This window comes from Marmota flaviventris, chromosome 13 (genome assembly GCF_047511675.1).
Source record: "Marmota flaviventris isolate mMarFla1 chromosome 13, mMarFla1.hap1, whole genome shotgun sequence".
Lineage (NCBI taxonomy): Eukaryota > Metazoa > Chordata > Mammalia > Rodentia > Sciuridae > Marmota > Marmota flaviventris.
In genome coordinates, this window is record NC_092510.1 from 28,946,616 (window position 1) to 28,958,709 (window position 12,094).

Genomic DNA, 12,094 nt, shown 5'->3' on the forward strand with positions numbered 1-12,094 from the left:
AGATCTCTGAAACTGTGAGCCCTCAAAAAAACGTTTCCTCTTCTGCAGTTGTGCTCCTTGGTCTTTAAGTCAAAGCAGCAAAAAAGCTGACTAAAACAACTAGTAATATTAGTCTTGATCATTTGATTAGTGTATGTGTAAGTCAGGGTTCTCCAGAGAAATAGAACTAATTAGGGAGAGAGTACAGGAAAAAGAAGGAAGAAAATAAGGAATTGGATCACAATTATGGAGACTGACACGTTCCAAGTTCTGCATTTGGCAAGCTAGAGACCCAAAAGTGCAAAGACTTAGTTTCAATTCTAAGTCCAAAGACTGGGAGAGCCAGTACTCTCCTGGAAGTTGGCAATGTCAAATTCAATGTTTTCATCTGATTCCAAAAGCAGGTCAAAACCTATGTCTCAGTTTGAAGAAAGTGAGGCAGAAGCAGTTCCTCTGAGTGGCTTTTTTGTTCTAGTTAGTCCTTCAACGGGGACAAGGCCCATCCACACACATTTAGGACAGCAATCTGCTTTATTCTGTCTATCAATTCAAATGTTAATCTCATCCAGGCAGTCTTAAGCATTCAGAATAGTGTTTGACTGAATATCTGGGCATCCTGAGTTCCAGTCAATTTGGCATATAATATTAATTGTCTCAAGTGGAATCACCTGGTGGTTTTTCACTGACATTACTCTCACTATGATACTATCCATATGCTTCAATCACAAGTGTCAAGACCATGGAAGACAAGAAAAGAATAAGGAATTTTTACAAATCAGAGAAAACTCAGGAGAAATAATAATTAATTGCAATGTGTGTTAACGCATAGGATCCTCGAATGGAAAATAAACTTCAGTGAAAAAAATGGTGAAGTCAGTTTGTCATATATAATTTAACCAGTAGCTTGTACCAGTGTTAATTTTCATAGTTTGATAATTGCATCATGTCTATGCAAGATGTTAACATTAAGGAAATGTTATGAGGGATGCGTAAATGTTCTCTGTAAGTCTCAAAGCTATTAAAGATGAAACTTCTTTTAAAATTAGAAAAAATCATTTTGTACCCTTTTCTGCATATAGCTCACACTATGGTACATTCTAGCATTCTGGGCTCTGCCTGTCTGTGACTGCTTTCTAGCCATGGGAAGGACAGGTAGGTCATTAGCTCTGCCACAAGCTTCATTTGTTGAGGGATGGCTTTCCCAGAGTTCCTTAGCCCTCAGTGGAACACTGATCTGTCATGGTCTGTGCAGTTTCTCAGAGGGTTCCGAACTGGATCAAAACTCGGTTGTCACAGCAGTAACCTCACATGAACAACTGGGGTACTTGTAAATGTTTAACAATCGACACCAAAAAAAAAAAAAAAAAAAAAGGCCCAATAGTATTTGCCAATCTCCACCAAGGCTGCTTTGAAGCCACCAGTGTTATACCACTGAACATGGAGTTAGGAAGAAAAGTGCAGAAATACCACCTCATTCTATTTCTGACCTATTGCTGCAATGGCAATAAGTGGCCTCAAGAGAATAGGTACTAATGAAATAATTAGAAGTGATGATGAGTATCTTTGTTTTTTAACATAATTGAAAGTTTATATGTCATTATGCACTACATAAAGGCATTTCAGTCAGTAAAGGACTGCTTATGCAAAGGTGATTCCATAAAATTACAAGGAGGTTAAAAGATCCCTGTGACCTAGTGGTGCATGGTCACTGTAATATCGTAGCACCATGCAGTAATCACATGTCTCTGGTGATGTTGGTGCAGTAAGTAACAAACTTACTGTGCTGCACATACAATTATATATAGGACATTATTCTTGGTAATGATAATAAATGACTATTACTGATTTAATATTTACTATTAATAATTATTTTAGAGTGTTCTCTGTCTACACACACACACACACACACACACACACACATATATATATACACAAAAGTTTACTATAACACAGTTTGCAGTGTTCTGTTGCCTCATTTAGCTCATGTTCACTGTGTCTCCTGACTGCATCATTTTCCTTAATGCTTGACTTACCGTCATGTTGTTCTGTTCATACTGGCCCCAAAGTCTACAAAATCCACTGCAAAGTTGTCAATTAGAGGCCATGTCAAATGATTGAACTAGAAACAAAATTAAAAGTGATTAAGGAGAAGGAAGGTAGGAAATCAAGAGATGGTTATTGCTTGCCAGCCAGGCATGTCCCCTTTTACCAGAGTGATGATGTTGAGGAACAAGAACAAAGTGACAGAAGCTATTAAAGGATCCAATGAGGCATTGAGACTATCAAAAATTCAAGAAGAACCTGTACTTCTAATAACCTAGATTGGAGATCAGTTCATTATCACCATGACAATCATAGCCCAAGCAAAAAGTTTGTTTGCAATGTTGGGGAGGGAGGAAGACTGGTTACAACTAAAATGTTAAATTTACTGTTAGCTCTGGGTAGTTCAAATGATTCAAGGATGACTGTTCATTATGTAGTGTGAAAAGGATGGTAAGTCTGTGGGTGCTGATGTGAAAGCAGTAAAATAATTTTTGGAAACTCTAGATAAGCTGATAATGAGTGAAAACAACTCACAAAGCAAATCTTGCACATGGATGGATCTTCCCACCAGCCTGGAAACAGTTATATAAAATCATAGATGTGTAGTAGGCAGTACCATCTAGGTTTGTGTAAGTACACTCTGATGGTCACACAATGATGAAATAACCTTGTGTATTGCATTTCTCAGGAGTTATCCATCATCAAAAGATATGTGATTATAATTTATTTATTTTTTAACAATGACTGTGTTTAACAAATGTCTTCCAAAATTCTCAAAAAGTTGAATGGTTATGACCTGGCTTCTGCACATGACAGTGCCATTAACACACCTTAACTGGCTTTGCTCCTCCCTATCCTCACTTCCCCACTTTCTCAACATCCCTGACATCAACTCCCAAATCAATCAATTGAACCTTTGCTTTGGGCTCTACTTTTAGTTGAACCCTAAACTGGTTAGAGGCCGAGAAATCCTTAGTATATTAATGGAATTGTAGGGTTTTCTTTATGGCAAATAACTTGGAAGCAAATGTTCTATAGTGCCAGTAAGAAATAATAATAATAGAAAGTATTTATTCAGTAAAGTCAGTCTTCTGTATCTGAGTTCTGCATCTATGGATTCAACCAAGTGGAAAATACCAGAAAAAAAATAAATTGCTTTTCTATTGAACATGTACAGACTTTTTCCCTTGTCATAATTCCCTAAACAATACAGTATAAAAACTAAATACATGGCATTTACATTGCATTAGGCAATGCAAGTAATCTAGAGATGATTTAAAATGTATGGGAGGATGTGAGTAGTTATATGAAAATACTATGCCCTTTTGTTAAAATTTTTTATTTGTTCCATTTAGTATGTCTTTTTCTATAAAGGACTTGAGCATTTGTAGATTTTGGTATCTGAGGGTCCTGGAACGAACCCCCACAACTGTACTTACTCTGTGCCATGCACTGAGTCAAACTCTTCACATGGACCTTGGAAAAAACTAAAAGAGAGTAGAGCTATCATGATTCCAATGTAACAAAAGAAAACACTGAGATTTAGAGTCCTCAAGTCATGTCACAAAATCAGCAAGTGGCAGAGTAGATTGACGTGCAGCAAGTTTACTGCAGATCTGTGTTTTAGGCACAAGGTGAGATTAGCAGCTGCCTAAGAAACTCAAGGAGTTTGGCTGGAGCCTGGGATATCTAGAAGGCAAAGCCATTTGCATGACAGGTGGGGAACTGAGTTGCCAGGTCTGCAGAGGAGGAAGGTGTGCTGCTGGCACCAGTTGGCTGTTCAGGCCTGCTGTGTGTGCTGGAAGCAACACTTCTCCTAGGGACTTTGTGTTTAACATATAAATAAACAATCCAAATGTAAATTGCAATCCTACAGTGCCATCCTCCTTTTATCCGCTTTGGGATATAAAAAGTATCTGCAAACATATGCTTCTGCTAGATGTTTCTTTATGATGCCCTCTCCACAATGACACTTAGAGACTGTGGGATGTTGTTGTTGTTGTTTTTTTTCTTTCTGAGCCTGATTCTCTGATTTATCAATTACAAAGGACAGAAATATTCCATGCAGGTTGAAGTTGGTGTCCAGAGAAAGAGGCAGCCTTTGTCTTTCGCTGCCCAGGATACGTTCAAATGAGGGACTCAGACTCAGAAGTGAGCTTGGGGCTCTGCATATCAACAGTACCCACCTTTACTGAATGATAAATTGAACAGACTTGTGGCCACAAGGTAGGACAGATAGGTTGCTTTTAATGAAAGTGTGCTGAAGAGGAACCATCGTAGGTACTTCCACATTACTTCCTGGTCTTGGGTCATTGCCATTATAACTAATGTTCATTATAATGCTACGGGCACTTCAAATACCAATTTTATTTTTCAACTTAAATGAAAGAAAACAACAAAACTATACACATCAAAGCAATCAGAAGGGTTTTTAATTTGATGAAGGCTTAAGCTTTCTTTGTTGAAGTTCCAAATCTCTGCTGCAATTGCTAGGCCAGCAGGTAACAAACAAGCAAATGAACATAAACAAAAACCCAAGGTGTTCCCTTTTCTCCTTGGAAACCTTTATACCAAGAAGTAGAGAGTAGCATTTTAGATATAGTTGAGGTACTAGGTCACACAATGGATCTTTATGGGGGGCTTTTTTTCTGGTGAATTCAATATTAAAACCTAAGCAGACAGCCCTATTACAATCTGAATACAAAAGAGTTTTTGCCAGCTAGAGGTCCAGTGCAGTTTCTGAATGTGTGAACGGCATGCCTATGGCTTCCTGCTTCTCAGAAAGTCCTTTGAATGTTAACTCAGGAAGCCTAGGAAGAGTTTCGCCGACAACTAAATGACCTTTGCACAGTTGAGAAGCAAAGTGTTAATAATTGAGCTGAACTGAGCTGCACTGAATATTAAATCTAGCAGCAAGCAGAGTAAATAATTACATTCTAATGTTTTCCAATAATTAATGTACAATTTCACAACTTTTTTGCTGTAGATTCAAATAACCTTTTAAAAAAATATGGTAATCACAGTGTTTCCCTTCCTGGAGGCACCTGCATTCCCCAAAAGCAATGAATCTTTCCCCCTATTTCTGTTCTGATCAGTAGAGTATTCCATGAAAACAAACAAAAATGTATGTGCCCAGATCTATGGGGGATGCAATTCAAAATACACTGAATCATTTTTTTGTTTCTCTATTATCATCTTTTTAAAAAAATATGTTTAATTAAGGAACAGACTTTTTCACACTTGGCCAGGTCTGGGACTAGGTGAGGTAAGTAAGGTACCCATGACACAAAATTTAAGGACCTTAAGGGCATGCAGTGTTTGATCTAGTCCTGGGGAGGGATGAGGCTCCTGCCTAGGCCCACCTGCTGCAGTGCACATCAGCCAAACCTGAGAGTAGCGGCCTGGGACTGCCAACACTTTACTCATTCATTTATTCATTCATTTACTCAATGAGTTATTTATTGAGCATCTGATGTACACTTTACTCTTCTAGATGTTCAATAAACAAAAGTAAAATTTCTGGCCCTCACATTCAACAAACAATAAAAGAAATCATAATAAATAAGACCTGATAAAATATATGAGAAAGTGATAAGTACTCTGGCTATGTTAAAGGGGAAAAAAAGGAATAAAGAAAAAAAGAGTGCCAGAAAGAGTTTTATGACTTTTGACAGAGACATCTAGATTATTGGGAATCTGGGGGGGGGGGGGCGGTCAGCAAGAAGAGGAGTGAGATCATCTGTTCTTCAGCAGGAACTGTCTGACTGCTTTGTTGATAATGGACTGCATAGGAAGGCGTAAAAGTGAAGGAAGGAAGACAGTTGGAAACTACAGTGATATACTATGTCAAAAATGATGGTAGGTTGGACCAGGTGAAGACCTGCATTCTGATTTTGGATAAATTTGAGATTTGTGAAAGATATCTAATTGGAAGATCTTGAGAAAGTGTTTGCATATGTGAATCAGAGGAGATGTTGATGCTGAAGATAAATATTTTGTTTGTTTTACATTACAGGAGATTGAACCCATGGGGAGACTACCATTGAGCTACATCCCAAGTCTTTATTTTGAGACAAGGTCTTGCTAAATTGCATACACTGGCCTCAAACTTTCCATCCTCCTGTTTCAGCCTCCCAAGTTGTATATTTTGGAATCATCAGCATGAAGAGGTTATCTGAAACATGAAAATGAATGACATCTTGAAAGGGGTGAGAAAGGAAAATGCAGAGAAGTGAAGAGATCTGAAGACTGAGTACTGGAGCATTCCAGGGTCAAGACAAGGTCAAGATGAAGAACCAGCAAAAGAGTAGAGAAGCGACTGCCAGGTAGGTACAAAGAAAACCAGGGAAGGTGCCCACAGGAAGCCATGTAAGAAGAGTTTCCTGGAAGAGAGATCCCATGTTTCTCACATATGTTGCTAACAGTCACAAAAGATGAGGGCCAAATGTTCATTAGTGGGTTACACAATATGGATCCCATCAGGGACATTTGGTAACAGGAGGTTGAGTGGGGCAGTGGGAAAAAGAAAGAAGTGAGAAAATGGGAAATACTAAGAATTAACAAAAATTTCAAGCAGCTTTTGTGTAAAGGAAAGTTAGAGAAATTGTATGATGGCTTTGAGTAAAAACAAAATCAAGAAAATATTCTCAAATACGATCCAGAGAAATGAGAGATGGAAAAAATAATAGTGTGTTTCTATTCTGGTGGGAACTGGCTCTTGCCAGGTTTATTATTCTGTTGGGCTCCTCTGCCATTAACATACTATTTTACCAGGAATATATTTATCTATGTAGCAAATAATTTAATTATTTTTATGGAATAAATGAATTTGAGATTATTTTGATAGTAAGAGAAGCTGATGGATGTTAATATACAAGATAAGAAACTAAAATCAGTACCCTGGGATGGGAAAGTAGGTGGATGTAGTCAACAATCCAAAGAGTTCTAAAGGAAGTGGAGAAGATGAAGATATCAGCCAATGAAACATTAATTGTATGTTACTCATGAGTAATAAATTGCATGTCAGAACTTCATCACCACAGAAACTATAATACTATAAGGTCCCTAATCCAGTTATTGCATCAACACCAGGTAATATAATTGCTTGCATTTTTTTAAAGGAGTTCTTAAAATGGAAGTGAGATCTCTAGAATCAAGTAAACAGCAGCCATAAATTTATACTAGATATTTCAGATTAGTTCACTCTTGGCAATCAGAGTCCCAATCTTGCTAGGGTGAGTGAGAAATGAAATCTCATTCATTACTGGGTATAGCAGTTTTGTCAGAAATGTCCTAATGGTATAGCTAATGTCCTATGGTACAGCTTACACAGTCCAGATATTTCAGGGAGATGCTTTAACTTGTAAAATATGGTAGCCATCATGATATGCCTGTGTGGGAAAGTCAACATAATTGGTCCTTTGAAGATGGGTAACCAAGAGCATGTCTGCAGAGACTAGAAGCCTATGTCTTTAGCCTTTCTTCATAATTAAATGCATCAAGCTGCTTGTTTTCCTCATGTTAGTTTTCTATCCTAGGCAGAGAGATGGAAGGAATATGATGGAATAGGTTTTGGTCCCTGGAGGTGGTGGTGAGGGAACCCTCCTTCAGTCTTGGATGATTTCTCTCTGTCCCTGATACACAATTTCTGCCTCTATTACAACTAGCACTTTTCCCCATCTTCCCTTGTATCAGTCAGCTTAGGCAAGTTATATGTTACTAACAAGTATCTCCAAACTCTCTGTGAGCTTGTCTCCCAATGGTGTGTTTCTTAGCCATGTTTCATGCAGATTGGATATGGTTGGAATTTCTATCTTCTTCCCAGTGGATATGTGTTGTTGGAACTGCTCCTATCTGGCCTAATGGCAAAGAGTACAACCATGAAATACTCTTAAAGTTTCTCTTTGTAAATTTCTCATATCACTTCTGCTCACAGTTTCTTGTCAAAAACACGTCACATGGCCAAACTTGATGCTGATGATTGGGGGGGGGGGTCTACTACTCACTGAGAAAGCCATAAAAAAAGTGGAAACAATAATACAACTATTCTCAGGGACACTTTAGGGAAACAAAATATCAAGACTCTTTCCTGGAGGTGGGGAAGCAGCAATAAGAAAACCAGTTAGCATTTTCTCTTATTGACTCCGGTTGCTATTAGCAAGCACTTTGAGGTTATACAGATTCTTGTGGAAATTTTGGAAAGTGGATTTAACAGTTCTATAATACTACCAAGCAGGCTTTAACAAAGCACATAACACACTTTAACTCATCCAACCCTTAGAACAACTCCATGAGGTAGAGACTATTTTTATTCCCACTCTCTCATTTTTATAAGTAGAGGGATTTAAGCACAAAGATAATGTCACTTGTTAGGAAAGCATCAGTAATGAATTGTGAGTGCAGGAGTGGGACTTTGGTGTTTAGCTCTAGGATCTGAGCTCTTACCTACTATTCTATAGTATTACTGAGGATTAGACCCATCGGACAGTACTTATGGGATCCTAATAAAAGAATTGGTAGCAATCATTCTGTTTCATTCTATATAATAGCTTTCTAAAGATATCTGGAAAATACATGTTTTATTTTTTCTGTTTCCTTTGAAACCGAAAGTCTTGCTGTGTCATTTTCAGATTAAAGCTCAATTAAGGTAATAAAACACTCGTGCTATTGGACTTTCAGTAGGGAGGTTACAGCCATAATCATTTACTCCTAGGAGTCAATTATCTTCCCAGATGCTCAGCTGTGATTTTTTTTTTATTCATTTACTGGAATTTCTGAACCCAAATCTATCCATATCTTGTTGTGAGTGCAGTGTCTCCAATTATTAAAGTTATAATGAAGATGCCACAGCAGAAATTTCTGTCTGCATTCACTGCTTTCTGTCTGTCTTCCTTTCTGTCTCCTATACCTGATGTGAGAACTGGGGTTTATGAGTGCAGCAATCCCAGCATGCACTGCTAGAAGGACCCTTCCTCCCTCCCTCACCAGGATGGTGCTGTTCTGGGAGCAGAACAGGCGCACTGCTGTGCAGTTTCCAGGATGCAACGCCACATGGACACATCCACAACCGTGCTTTTCCTTTACTTTTCTACACAAACGCAAACAAACAGAGAGCCCAACACAAACACTCCGAGATGCATACTTACACAGGCAGGCATGCACACACATTCCTTTTAATCTTTTGTTTTCTAGATGTGTCCCTTTCTGAATGCTAATTAGAAGTTAATGGGACATAGTGCTAGGTGGAGCTGCCTCAAGAAGTCCCATACAAAACGTTGATGACTGCCAATTGCAGGCATTCCACTTTTTTCCTTTTTAAGGGGTTTAAACTTGGGGGACTTCATTAAAAAAATAATGTGCTTTCTTCATTCCTCTTTACCGCAATTGAGTTCTGAGCTCTTCATTTATTACCTTATAAAATATTTTCAACTGATTTGATGCTGGCATAGAAGGGTCTGCCTACAGTTTGGCCAAAGTGTTTCCTTGAAACAGAATAGATTTGTATTTAATTAAACTCCTTGGGCCTGTATGTTTTCCACCTGAAAATACATGCCTCCGTCTTTTCTGGAAGTTTATTCAGTCACCGAACATTGCATAACATATTGCATATTGCCCATGTCCGTTCTCTCTGTCCTCTCTTGCTTACCTCCTCTTAGATAAATGCTGGAACCTCTCACCACATCCTCATGGTGCTTAGAATTTCTTTCTTTCTTTTTCATCTCTTCAGACTCTGAGCTCCTTTCTGGAAAATTGCTCGGAACCCTCTTCAATTTACAACTGTCTCAGCCAGTTCTAACCTGCTAATGAGCTATTGAGTTTTTAATTTAAACCTCCGCATTTCTCATTTCTAAAAATTGTACTTTGATTTTTCTTCTTTTCTTCTTGTCATCTTTTTTCAGAATCTTGTTATTTCCCAATGGTTTCCATCTTTATCATCAATTTAGGGGTGTGTGTGTGTGTGTGTGTGTGTGTGTGTAATATTACTATTGAAGTAGTTCAAGTTCTTAGGGGTTTAATCCTGTTGTTTGTTATGCCTGATGTGAGACTTATGGTGACTATTTCACGTGTGTTTTGTAATTAAATTTTTTGTCATCAAATTATAGTTATACATAATATTGGGGTGCATTCTGGATATAATATATAAGTGTGGATTATAATTTGCTCCAATTCAGTTCCCAGTGCTTCCCCTTTATCTCCTTTCCTCCCTTCTCCTGTTCCCTTTCCTCTACTCTAATGGTCTTCCTTCTATTTATTTACTTTTTTTTTTTTCAATTAGTGCTTTAGGGGCTGGGGCTGTGATTCAATGGTAGAGTACTCACCTTTATGCATGAGGCACTGGATTTGATCTAGCACCACATAAATATAAAATACAGATGATATTGTGTCAACCTAAAACTAAAAAAAATATTTTTTTAAAAAATTAATGTTTTATAGCTAAACATTAAGGTGAAATTAACTGTGGTATATTCATATATGTACATAGGCTAGTTTGGTCAATTTCATTCCACCAGTCTTCCTTTTTCCCATCTTCCCTTCCTTTCAATCCCCTTTTCTACTCCACTGATCTGTTTTCATGGGATTCCCCTAATACACCTTTCCCACTTATTTTGGTCAAGCTTCTAAATATGAGAAAAAGCATTCAATCTCCTTGATTTTCTGAGTCTGGCTTATTTTGCTTAGCATGGTGTTCTTTAGTTCTATTCATTTTCCTTCAAATGACATGATTTTGTTCTTTTTTATGGCTGAGTTAGACTCAGTTGTGTGTGTGTGTGTGTGTGTGTGTGTGTGTATCACATTTTCTTTATCCTTTTTCTGCTAATGAGAATCTGGGTTGGTTCCATAACCTGATTGTTGTAAACTGTGCTGCTATAAACACTGATGTGGCTGTATCACTACAGTATGTGATTTTAGTTCTTTTGGATATATACTGAAAAGTGGGATTGCTGCTGCTTATGGTATTTCAATTACCAGTTTTTTGAGGAATTTCTATACTGTTTTCCAAAGTGGTTGCAATAATTTGCAGTCCCCCCAACAACATGAGTGCACCTTTTCCCCCACCACCTTGCTAACATTTTATTATTATTATATGTATTCTTGATAATTCTTGATAATTCTGATTGGAATGAGATGAAATCTCACTATAGTTTTGATCTGCATTTTTTTTCATATATTTGTTGGCCATTGTATTTCTTCTTTTGAGAAGTGTCTATTTAACTCTTTGCCCATTTATTGTTTTTTTTTTTTTTTTTGCCTTGGCGTTAAGTTTCTGAATTCTTTATATATTCTGGATATTAATCTTGTGTCTGAGAAACAGGTATCAAAGATATTCTTCCATTCAGTGTGCTCTCTCTTCATGTTCTTTACTGTTTCCTTGCCTATGCAGAAGCATTTTAATTTGATACCATCCCACTTATTGATTCTTGACTTGATTTCTTGTACTTTTACAGTCTTGTTAAGGAAATTGATACCTGTGCCAAGATCTTGGGATGTTGAACTTAGGTTTTCTTCTAGCAGTGGCAGTGTTTCTGGTTTAATTCCAAGGTATTTTATCCATTTTGAGTTGACTTTAGTGAGGTTGAGCAATAGAGATCTAGATTCATTCTTCTACACATGGATATCCAATTTTACCCCTTAAAAGACAATCTTTTCTTCAATGAATGTTTGTGGCACCTTTGTTGAATATCAAATGGCTGTATCTTTGTGGGATCTGTTGCTATGTCTTCTATTCTAATAGTCTTCATGTCTGTTTTGGTGTTAATACCACACCACTTTTGTTACTATAGCTCTGTATTATTATTTGAAGTCTGGTATTGGGATACCTCTAGCATCATTCTTCATGCTTAGAATTGCTTTGGTCATTCTGGGTCTCTTATTATTGCAAATAAATGTTAGCACTGTCACTGGAGAGTAGGCAGCTTAAACTCCAAATCTTAGTTTTTGAATCTCAACCAAAGAAAATTTAAAGCCAGACACAAAAAGTCAAGGAAGAGAATTTTAGTATGAGTGAAATTATAGTAAGGTTTAAGCAAAGAACATTCTTGAGAAAAAATGGGTCATCTCTGAGCAGAGAAAG